We start from the raw sequence: 13046 nt of genomic DNA, 5'->3' as shown, positions 1-13046 counted from the left end.
AATTTAGTGCTTTGGAGGGTTTTGTCTATTGGTTTTAGTGATGTTATTAGTTTAGTAAGCTACAGGTACTGGAACTTTTCCAGGAATGTTGGGTTGGCGTTACTGCATAGTGTTGACATAGGTACTATCTCCCCGTTCTGGACCACTTCCATGAGGGATACTGTGACGAGACCAATCTCGCCACTGTGCATTGGAGGAGCCTGGTTGCCCACCTGCTGCCTTTAGACTATGGCCCTACGTGGAAACGCTTGAGTTTTCCCTGCAAAGACACGAAAGCTGGGTCATTCGGTACTTGTCCTATTTGAACAGTGATACCCCAGATAGCTATGCCATGGAGCCCATTCGTATAACGAAAGACTATGTGAAAGTCTTTGGCTCCATGGCAATTGAACTGTATGTATGTGATCTGAGCGCCATTCAGTAATAATGTGCACTCAGATCTAAGCTATCTGGGGATATGTTGAATGTACCTGTTTTATGCAATAGCTGCACAGTTATATATTTTTATGTATTTTATTGTCTTTTGCTGCCATGTGTTTAATGGGGTTTTTCCTCTCTCCTTGGAGATAATTGGATTACTTCCCAATTATCTCCAGGATAGAAGACTCTGTGGAACTGGTTTTGGGCAGAAAAGCCATGCTTAATTTGGTCACAAAGGACTTCGATCTATCTTTTGAACCACTGGACCAATTTGGATGATTTTGACATATGTTTGTATTTGGAGTATGCTGATTCTGAAAATGTAAGTGAATGTGATGTATACTTTTAAAGTTATGAATAATGTGGAAAAACTGTATTTCTCTGCCTGTGATAATTACATTAACCCATTGTGTAAGGTAATTGTATCACAGGCAGAGGGGAGGATTTTGTGTGGGAGTGTCTGAGTGTATTGTATGTGTTTATTGGTTGTTTTACAAAACCTTGTGGGTGGTATTAATGTGTAAGAATGTGTATATAAGAACAATAAACCCACAGCTCTGTCTGTTCCTGTTTGACCCTCAACACGGAGCCTTGTCTCGTTCTTCAGGGGGATTTATTGTATGCTGTTCCAGTTCGACTGCTAGGAGTGTAAACCTTTCGTATGGTTTTTCCTATTCGGCTGTTTGCAGCATTCGTATGCTTGAGAGCATTCAAATGCTTTTCCGGTTCGGTGGATTGGTGTCTACAGTAGCTGTGCCTGTATATCTGGAAGGGAATATCTCCTAAATGACTTTTAACCCCTTTTATGCCTGGGGGTGCCGTTACAGATACGTACTGTAGGAGTGTAGGGTGTGGCCATTGGAGTCCCCATTTTCCGGACGGGAATTCTGGGTTGTGCATTATTGGGAATAGAGGGGATATTGGCCCGGTAAGGGCAAAGGATTTTGCATATTTTTTCCATAAGAGAAGCATTGGGCTTATTGTGGGATGTTGCTTTTGAAGGAGGTGAGAGATCGGTGTTGCCTGCCATGGGAGTTATGCTAGTGGGTATTCTGTCCATTCTTGCTCTACCTGTTTCCATTGTTGGGAGTGTCCTTATTGCACCAATCTAGAATCCTGGTAAATTGTGTCGCTATGTATTAGTGAAACAGGTCGGGGAGTCCAAATCCTTTGGTCTAGTGAGTGTGTTGAAGGAAAGTCTAGGTCTCTTTCCAAACCAGATATAGTCAGTGTGGCAAACCCCCCCTTTTTTAGGGAGTTTGCCATGAGTTTTTGGAAGGGCCTGCTTGCCCGTCTCCTGCCCTGTGACTATGGCCCCTGGGATATATTGCCCTTTAAAAGCGTTAATTAAGCATAATGGATTTTATTACACTGCTTCTGGCCCTTTAACTCCTATCGAAAGGATCTGTACTTTTAAACTGACACATCAGATGCAGTCGAAGTGCTGAAGTAGTCGAATTGGCCGCCATTCGACATACGAACACGTGGCGGTGGCCATTTTAATTCAGCCGAACGCGGTCCGCGGTGTTTTGCCATCATGGAACTAAAATCGGATGCTCGACGGCACGAACACTGCTGAAGACTACCTTCTTTTGGAATGTTCACATTTCAAATAGAGTCGAACGCCGTTCGGCAATTCGAACGCCACATTAACATTGCCATTTTCTCAAACAGCATCCGCTCGTGCATTCGAACGATATTTGAATAGACCGGCCGCACAGCCAAAATCTGTGGAACTGTTTTTGGCATGAACGTGTCCGTGCGGTCGGTCAAAAGGGACTTCCAGCTAACTCCTGAATGGCTGAACGGATTTGAATGAAATGGATATGTTGTTCCCATAAATATGCGGTTTCTAATAATGTAAGTTTTATGCTAATGTGATGTGTAATTTTATACAGTTATAGAAAATGTGTAAAAAGTATATTTTTCTGCCTGTGGTAAATACCGTAGTCCATTGTGTTGAGGTAATTGTATCACAGTCAGAGGGGAGGGTTTGTGTGCATTAGCTGGGAGTGTCTGACTGTCTACTGTATGTTGTTGATTGGCTGTTGCAACTTTGTGTCCTGTGCTTCACGTGGGTGGTAACCTTGTGGAAAAAATATATATAAAAGAAACAATAAAGCCCCACCTCAGTCTGTTCCTGTTTACACTCCAAAACTTTGTGTCGTCCTGTTATTGGAGGGAAGAAGATTTGCTCCTGTGTCTGCTGTTTCAGCTTGCAGAAGATTCAACAGGGAAAGTCCTTGTAAGGACTAGAGCTAATTCCCCATTTGGTTCCAGAATTCCTAGGACTGAGTGTCGTCCAGTGCCTGGAGGTGTCTGCTGGAGTGCTTGTAGCCCTCATGAAGCGCTAGGAGCATCCTTCAATGGAGGTACCCAGTCGGGGTGACAGGTGATCCGTTACAGTCAGTAAATAGTTTGCGTACAGAGAATGAAGGGGGGATCCGGATTGGTAAGGTTTAGTATAAATAGAGTAGTCTCAGGAGGACATTCATTTTTATAATGTTTATACGGCCTATCCAGAAAAAATGAGGCCTCTTCCATTTTGCCAGGTCTTTTTTTCATAGGGTTGTGTAATTCTGTGCAAACAGATCTTTAAGTTGTGGGGTGATTTTTATCCCTAGGTATTTTATGGGTGTTTTAGTTAATTTAAAGGTAAAAGATGACTTGAGTGTTTGCAGGGTTCTGTGATCTGTAGTGGGAGGATCTCACTTTTGTCGTAATTTATTTTAAAGTTTGATAGCTTGGTGTATCTATGCATTTCCGTGATCAGGTGTTTTAGGGCGTTTTCGGGGTTTGTAATGGTGAAGAGAAAGTCATCCGCATAGGCGGAGATCTTATATTGAGAGGTCGTGCCCCCCACTCCGGATGCATTAGGATTTGAGCGTATGGCATTAAGAAAGGGCTCTAGGATGAGAATGAAAAGTAATGGGGACAGGGGACATCCCTGTCTTGTGCCATTTTGTATGAGAAGTGTGTTGGATAATGTTCCACTGAATTGCATTTTTTCGCATTTGGGGCAGTGTATAAGGCCTTTACCCACGTTATCCACTGTGTGCCAAATCCCATTTCCCCCAACCCTCCAAAAAGCAGAGACCAGTCCACCCTGTCGAATGCTTTCTCAGCGTCTACACTGAGGAGCAGCGTAGGTATGTTTTGAGTCGTTATCTTGTGTATGATATTTATTATTTTGGTGGTGTTATCTTTTGCTTCTCTATGGGGAGTGAATCCTGCCTGGTCAGGGTGGACTAGTCCCCGCAGTAAGGGTTTCAGCCTGTTCGCCAACATACGTGAGAAGACCTTTATATCATTGTTTATCAGCGATATCGGTCTATAGCTTCCACATTGGGTGTGGTCTTTTTCTGGTTTGGGAATGAGCATTCTTGTAGCTTCTAGAGATAAGGGGTTAAACGTTGAGTCGGGTGAGATGGAGTTAAAAGCTCTAAGCATGTGGGGTCCTAATTGTGGGTAGAATAATTGATAGTATTTGTTGGAGTACCCATCCGGGCCAGGGCTTTTGCCATCTTTATTGCGTCATGTAGTTCTTTGTCCGTGAATGGTGCGTCAAGTGTGTCACGCATTGTTTGGGTCAGTCGGTGGTGTATGTTGTCTTTTAGGTATTTTTTCTTGTCTGTCTCAGATACTCCTGTTGGCTTTATGCCATAGTAGTCTTGAAAGGATCTTGCAATATCAGCTGTGAGTTGGTGTGTTGTCCCGGAACCTTTATTTTGCAAATATAGGATTTGTGGAGTCTTTGTTGCAAAGCTCTGGCAAGGAGCTTTCCATTCCTGTTGCCATGTGCATAGAAGGAGTGTTGTGTGAGTAGAAGGGCTCTTTTCACTTTGTGGTTTAGGAGTCGTGGGAGTTCTTCCCTAAGCACCGTTAGCTGTGTGAGTGTCGGAGTCTGTGCTTAATTTATGTTTGTTTTCTAAGGTCTGTATCTGTGCTAAGAGGTTTGTTATGATTTTAGATCGTTCCCTCTTTAGTCTGGCTCCGAGTTGAATAAAGGTGCCTCGAAGAACACATTTATGTGCTTCCCACGTGTTCAGGGGAGAGGTGTCAGAGGGGGGGGGTTGTCGTGAAACTATGTAAGGATGGTTTCTTGTATTTGTGTTTTGATTTGTGGGTTATCTAGGATCGAGTCATTAAGTTTCCAGTTCCATGACTGGCTAGCTATCGTGGGTAGCTCCATGTATATGTGTACTGGTGCGTGATCGGTCCATGTGATTGGCCCTATGTGGGAATCTGTGAGTGATGAAGATGGAGTCCATTCGAGAGTAGGTGTTCTGGGGATGGGAATAGAATGTGTAGTCATTGGAAGACGGGTTAGCGAGTCTCCAGCAATCTATAAGTTGACTGTTATGGAATGACTGTGTACATAATTTTCGTTGTAGGTGGTTTGGGCTGCCCTTGTGATGTGTGGGGTCTAGGGGAGTGTTAAAATCCCCCCGCATACCAAGATTCCCTTTGCGAATGAGTGTAGCTTGGATAGCATTCTTTTTAAGAAGTATCCTTGCTTGTTGTTGGAGGCATAGATTTTGGCAAATGTATAGTCATGTGACTATTGTTCCTCTGACGAACACATATCTACCTTGAGGGTCATTCATTTGTTCTTCCATCTGGAAGGGTATGTGGGATGCAAATAGAATTGCTACTTCCCTAGCTTTACCTCCCTCATAGTCCCTGAAGTATCCGGTGGTGTATCGGCTGTCGCGAAAAGATGGCGCCGAGCCCCGTCTGATGTGAGTCTCCTGAAGCATTGCCACATCTGCTCCCATAAGTCCCAGCTCCGCCAAGAGCAACGATGCCTCTCCAGGACATTTAACCCCCTGACATTCAATTATACTATGTGGGTAGACATAAAAGATAGTTAGATGAGTTGGAAAGGAGCAACATGCTTCCATGGGCACGTGGTGTCCGACAGTAGATTAGAGCAGTTGCCAACTTGTATGATCTAGCATATACATTGTTTTGAGTAAATAAACATAAGCAGTAAATTGCACCGATGAGTAGGAAAAGTAACAGGATAATCTTAGAGGTTCGAACATATACTTTTTGCACACTTAGCAGGTTTTGTGCATTCAGCATCATAAAGGTTAACATTTCAACCAATGTAACTCGTTCATTTTTATTTTATATGGTTTTTAGTTATTTATTTGACTGTTTGTATTTCGTGTGTTTGAGTTTCCGTGCTGGAAATATTCCAGGTCCTCAGAGGTATCAGTGTTTTGACACGTCTCTGTGGGGGGGAGTTTGGACACTCTACAGTTGTTTTGTGAGCTGTGTGGGGTGAGGCTGGGGTGGGCTCTCCACCCAGGTGAGTATCCATCATTTAAATAATTAACATCAGACTATGCCATTTGCGCTATGGGTGTGGTAATTGCATAAGGTTTTGACTTCACTTAATAAATGTGTCATCTTTGATTTTGTGAGAGCGGCAGGAGATTGAGGGGAGTCTACCGTTCTTGGGTATTGTTAAAGGGATATATAATGGTTCCGGGTTTGTATGTGGTGTTTTGTGCCTTCTCCCTCATGTTAACTATAAGGGGTATTAATTATGTGAGGCGCTGTGGGCATGGTCATATTTACAGTGAGAATTTCAAGCATAACATCTTATTTTACATGCTTAATAGCAACTTAATAAGAATGCAATAACAATAATAATATTTACAGTGGAAATTGTGAGCATAATGTCTAACAGTACATGCTTAACAGTATCGTAATAAGAACTTAACAGTTATGAGTTTAGTTATACATCACATTATTTCCTTTAGAGTGAGCTGCAGCGTTTGCTGCCGTCTGGGATCTGTGAGGACCAGACTGTTGCCATTTATGTTTAGTCAGGGTGGTGAGGTCCGTGATCCTATATAGCACTCTCTTGATTTCCTGAGGGGGTCTTTCTTTTCTTAGATCCTTGGGGTGGTCTGCGTCTCTGTGGCTGTGTGAAGACTTTAGCAGTGAAGATCATGGTTGTGGCTTTGTTTGCAGTATCAGAAAGGGAGAATGGATAACCCCACCTGTATCTGATCTGAGTTGGCTTGTGACAGGTGTGAGGGCCCTTCTGCCTTGTATTGTGATCCAGGATAGGTCCTGGTATATCTGGACTGGGCATTCTTGAAAACGTACAGCCGGGGTGTTTCTGGCTCTCTTCATTATTGCTTCTTTAAGCAGGAAGTCATGTATGCAACGTATTATGTCACATGGGAAGTCCTCCCCTTTGCCTCTGGGTCTTAATTCCCTGTGTGCTCTGTCCATTTTAATGCCTGTGTCTTGTGGTCTCTCCAGTATATAGTTACATAGTTACATAGCTGAAAAGAGACTTGCGTCCATCAAGTTATGCCTTCCTCACATTTGTTTTTTGCCGTTGATCCAAAAGAAGGCAAAAAAACCCAGTTTCAAGCACTTCCAATTTTGCAACAAGCTGGGAAAAAAATTCCTTCTTGACCCCAGAATGGCAGTCATATTTATCATTGGATCAAGCAGTTATTACCCTACATTGAAAGATTATATCCTTGAATATTCTGTTTTTGCAAGTATGCATCTAGTAGCTGTTTGAACATTTGTATGGACTCTAATAAAACCACTTCTTCAGGCAGTGAATTCCACATCCGTATTGTTCTTACAGTAAAAAAACCTTTCCTTTGCCTTAGACAAAATCTTCTTTCTTTCAGTATGAGATGTACATCTTCTTGGCCCTTATATGGGTTCTGGTATCCCTCTGACCCTAATATTATTCCTTCTCCCACCGTTATCTATGTCCTCCATGTATCTGTGTATCATTATAATGTTGGACAGGTTCTTACTGGTTTGTTGCTGTATGTCCAGTATTTGGGAATCATGGTATTCCAGTGTAGACTCTATTTGCTGTACCCTGGCGTCAAGGCTTGCTCCCAGTTCGGAGATCTTTGTTTGTATAAAGGTGTCAAGCTCGGCGAGCATTTGTGCAATGTCATCCTTGGATGGTAAGCTGAGTAGTATTTCTTTTATATCTGTGTCAGGAATTGCAGATGCCTCCGAGAGACACAGGCTGGTTTGTGATGCCTTCGGAGATTCCACGCGGGGCGCCATGCTGGATCTGGAGGCCTCTGGATCGCCCTCAAATTTCTCTGTGAAATATTTGTTTAGCAGCTGATCTCTTGAGCCCATGGTGTTCTTTGTGTCTTTGGCTTGTGTGGAGTCTCTTTTTTTGTTCCCCATATTGCAGGATGGCAGTGATACTTGATGGATTAGGCTCACCCGGCAGTGATACTTGATGGATTAGGCTCACCCTGTTGCCTTACACATCTGCTCACATGGCCGTGCGGACACACCCCCCCACACCCTGATCTATAATTTTAGTTACCCAATCAAAAATATCAATAAGATTAGTTTGGCATGATCTCCCTGAAGTAAACCCATTTTGTCTCTGATCTTGAAATCCTTGTGATTTTAGATGTTTAACAATCAAATCCTTTAACATGGTTTCCATCACTTTCCCCACTACTGAAAGTATATAGTTGCCCGACTCCTTCCTACTACTTATCTTGTGAATAGGTACAACATTTGCTAAATTCCAATCTTCTGGGACTACTCCTGTTATCAATGATTGGTTAAATAAATCTGTTAATGGTTTTGCTAGTACACCACTAAGCTCTTTTAATAGCTTTGGGTGTATCGCATCAGGCCCCATCAACTGATTTGTCTTTACTTTTGACAGTTGAAATAGAACCTCTTCCTCTGTAAATTCACATGTAACAAATGACTAATTTGTCCTTTTTCCTAACTGAAGCCCCTTTCCTTCATTTTCATCTGTAAATACCGAACAAAAATATTAGTTGAGGCAATCAGCTAGACCTTTACCCCCTTCTACATACCTTCCTTCTTTTGTTTTTAGTCTAACTAATCCTTGTTTTACTTTTCTTTTATGTATCTAAAAAATGTTTTATCCCCTTTTTTACTGACTGTGCTATTTTATCTTCTGTGTGTGATTTGGAAGCTCTTATAACTTGCTTAGCCTCTTTCTGCCTAAACTTGTAGATCTGTCTGTCTTCCTCACACTTTTTATAATTACTAAATGCTACCTTTTTACTTTTTAATATTTTGGTCACATCTGCAGAGTACCACAGTGCTTTCTTAAATTTGTTGCTTTTACTGACAAGCCTAATGCAATTTTTTGTTGCCTTCAGTAGTGCAACTTTTAAATAATTCCATTTCTCCTGGACTCCATTTAAATTGCTCCAGTCTGATAATGACTCCTTTACACATATTCTAATTTTAGAAAAGTCTGTTTTTCTAAAGTCTAAAACTTTTGTTTTTGTGTGGTGTGACTCAGTCACTGTTCTTATATTAAACCACACTGACTGATGATCACTGGATCCTAAACTTTCACCTACAGTAATATCGGATACCAAATCTCCATTTGTTAATATTAAATCTAGAATGGCCTCTTTACGAGTTGGCTCCTCTTTACGAGAGACAATCCCAGTAGAGAGTTTAGAATATGTGTGCTCCTGGCACAAGCAGCTATTTTGGATTTCCAGTTCACATCAGGAAGATTAAAATCCCCCATGATAATTACATAGTTACATAGTTAGATAGCTGAAAAGAGACTTGCGTCCATCAAGTTCAGCCTTCCTCACACCTGTTTTTTGCTGTTGATCCAAAAGGCAAAAAAAAAACAAAAAAACAAAAAAAAAAACCCAGTTTGAAGCACAATTTTGCAACAAGCTAGGACAAAAAATTCCTTCTTGACCCCAGAATGGCAGTCAGATTTATCCTTGAATCAAGCAGTTATTACCCTACATTGAAAGATTATATCCTTGAATATTCTGTCTTTGCAAGTATGCATCTAGTAGCTGTTTGAACATCTGTATGGACTCTGATAAAACCACTTCTTCAGGCAGAGAATTCCACATCCTGATTGTTCTTACAGTAACAAAACCTTTCCTTTGCCTTAGACGAAATCTTCTTTCTTCCAGTCTAAACGCATGGCCTCGTGTCCTATGTAAAGTCCGGTTTGTGAATAGATTTCCACACAATGGTTTGTATTGGCCCCGAATATATTTGTATAATGTTATCATATCCCCGCTCAGGCGACGTTTTTCTAAACTAAATAGGTTTAAATTTGTTAACCTTTCTTCATAGCTGATATGTTCCATTCCTTTTATTAATTTTGTAGCCCGCCTCTGCACTTTTTCTAGTGCCATGATGTCCTTCTTTAGAACAGGTGACCAAAATTGCACAGCATATTCAATATGTGGTCTTACCAGTGATTTATAGAGAGGCAAAATGATATTCTCGTCCCGAGAATGAATGCCCTTTTTCATGCATGACAATACCTTACTGGCCTTGGCCACTGCTGATTGACATTGCACATTGTTGCATAGTTTGTTGCCTATAACAATTCCCAAGTCCTTTTCGTGTGTTGTTATCCCTAATTCACTTCCATTAAGGGTATACGTTGCTTGTGTATTCTTTACGCCGAAGTGCATAACTTTGCATTTTTCAACATTAAATTTCATCTGCCATTTGAGTGCCCAGTCCTCCAGTCTATCTAAATCCTTCTGCAGCAAAGTAATATCTTGCTCACATTGTATTATTTTACAAAGTTTTGTGTCATCTGCAAACACTGAAACATGACTTTCAATGCTGTCTTCAAGATCATTTATAAAAATGTTAAATAGAAGGGGTCCCAGAACAGACCCCTGAGGGACACCACTTGCCACCTCTGTCCAGCTTGAAAATTTACCATTAACGACAACTCTTTGTATTCTGTTTTTAAGCCAATGTTCTACCCAAGAACAAGCATTTTCATCGAGACCGATTTCCTTGAGTTTTAACACTAATCTTTTGTGTGGAACTGTATCAAATGCCTTGGCAAAATCCAAATAGATCACATCCACTGCAACACCCTGATCTATACTTCTACTTACTTCTTCGTAGAACGCAATCAAGTTAGTTTGACATGACCTGTGCTTCATAAAACCATGCTGATTTTTGCTGATAACCATATTCTTCTCAAGGAATTCTTGAATATTATCCCTTAATAACCTTTCAAATATTTTACCAGCCACAGAAGTTAAGCTCACAGGTCTATAATTTCCAGGCAAGGATTTTGAACCCTTTTTGAATATAGGAACCACATCTGCCTTCCTCCAATCCTCCGGAACACTTCCTGAAAGAAAAGAATCTTGAAAGATTAAAAACAGAGGTTCACTTATTTCTACACTTAGTTCCTTAAGTACACGTGGATGGATACCGTCAGGCCCTGGAGCTTTGTTTATATTAACTTTCTTTAGTTGCTGCAGCACATTGTCTTGAGTTAACCAATTACAATTATTCTGCAAGTTTTTAGTAGCAATCATTTGCACATCTATTGCCATGGGTTCTTCTTTAATATATACGGAGGAGAAATAGTTATTTAGAATTCCTGCCTTTTCTTGGTCTTCATTAACTAACACCCCCGTTTCAGTTTTAAGTGTACCTATACTTTCATTTTTGGTTTTTTTGGAATTTATGTACTTAAAAAATGCTTTGGGGTTTGTTTTGCTCTCTTTAGCTATCATTTTTTCATTTTGAAGTTTAGCAAGTTTAATTGCCTTTTTGCACGCATTATTTGCTTTCTTATATCTTTTATAAGATGCATCTGATTTGTCCGATTTAAATGCTTTAAATGCCCTTTTCTTATTTTTAATCTCTTGTTTTACTTCTCTACTAAGCCACATTGGTTTTAATTTGTTTCTTTTATACTTATTTCCCAATGGTACATACTGAGAAATGTACCTTTCTAATATTTGTTGGAAGATGATCCATTTATCCTCAGTGTTCTTTTCACTAAAGAGTTTATGCCAGTCAATATATTGTAAAGCTTCCCTTATCTTATTGAAATTGGCCTTTTTAAAATTATATGTTTTAGTATACCCCATGTGCTTTTGTTTTTTTGAGTTTATTTCAAAGGACACTATATTGTGATCACTATTTCCCAAGTGCTCACCTACTTGAATGTTGGTCAAAAGATCAACGTTGTTTGTTAAAACCAGGTCCAGACAAGCGTCCATTCTAGTTGGTGCTTGTACAAGTTGTGACATGAAGTTGTCATTTAACAAGTTTAAAAACCTAATTCCCTTTGCTGAGCTACTAGTCCCTATGTCCCAATTTATGTCTGGGTAATTAAAATCTCCAATAATTAAAGTGTTACCAAGATTTGCAGCTTTCTCAATTTGCTCAAACAGCTGTTGTTCCTCGTCAATATTAACATTAGGGGGTTTATAACATATCCCAACCAATAGTTGGTTTCCCTTCTTTTCCCCCAAGCAGATATTTACCCATAAAGCTTCCACATTTTCCTCATCGCATTCAATTTGCTTAAGATTTGGCTTTAAATCATGGTTGACATACAAACATACCCCACCACCCTTCTTGTTTTTCCTATCCTTCCTAAATAACGTGTACCCATTTAAGTTAACTGCCCAGTCATGTGTCTCATCCCACCATGTTTCAGTTATGCCTATTATATCATATTGTTTAGTGTATGCTAATGCCTCTAGTTCCCCCATTTTGTTATTTAGGCTCCTTGCATTAGTAAGCATACATTTAATATCATGCGTCTCTTGTTTATTTTGTGAATTACCAACATTACATAGCTTCTCTGTTCTGAGCTTGCCCCTCCCCCCGTCTCCACCCTCCTTATACTGTTCTAAAGCCCATCTCCTTTCTGTCCTATCTCCATTTTGTAGATTGCTATGACCCTCCCCCCCTACTACTAGTTTAAAATCTCCTCCAACCTTCTAGCCATCCTATCCCCCAGCACTGCAGACCCCCTTCCGTCTAGGTGCAATCCATCACTACTATATAGGTATATATACCATACTATACTATATACCCAATCGCAAAGTCGGCCCAGTGCTCTAAAAACCCAAAACCCTCCTTCCTGCACCAAGACTTCAGCCACGCATTAACCTCTCTAATCTCCCGCTGCCTTTCCACTGTAGCACGTGGCACAGGTAATATCTCAGAGAATACCACCTTGGAGGTCCTTTTCTTGAGTTTGCTACCTAATTCCCTGAAATCATTCTTTAGGACCTTCCATCTTCCTCTTACTTTGTCATTGGTACCAACATGGACCATGACCGCTGGGTCATCCCCAGCTCCTCCCAATAATCCATCCACTCTGTCAGCAACATGCCGGACCCGAGCACCCGGGAGACAGCAAACTGTCCGGTTGAGCCGATCAGAGTGGCAGATTGCCCTATCTGCTCTCCTAATGATAGAGTCCCCTACCACCACAACCTGTCTTGCCTTCCTTACATTTTGATCCCCACCCGTACTAGAGGGGCTGTCACCTCGGCTGTTAGAAGTAACAGCTTCCTCTAATACAGCTACTCCTGAGCTGATGCTCCCAACATCTTCCCTCAAACGGGCAAATCTGCTAGGTTGCACCAAATCAGGACTAGCTAGCCCTTTCCTCTTCCCTCCCCCCCTGCTTCCTCGCCCCACTGTCACCCAGCTACATGCCTGTTCCCCATCTGTCATATCTCCTCCCTCTCCACTACCTGTCCCCACTAAACTCTGCTCAGTCAGCAGCAGACTCCTCTCAAGATTGTCGATCTCCCTCAAAGTTGCGATTTGCTTCTCAAGATCTCCAATCT

Source organism: Pelobates fuscus, chromosome 5, assembly GCF_036172605.1.
Source record: "Pelobates fuscus isolate aPelFus1 chromosome 5, aPelFus1.pri, whole genome shotgun sequence".
NCBI classification, from domain to species: Eukaryota; Metazoa; Chordata; class Amphibia; order Anura; family Pelobatidae; genus Pelobates; species Pelobates fuscus.
Note: the sequence above shows the minus strand (reverse complement) of the source record.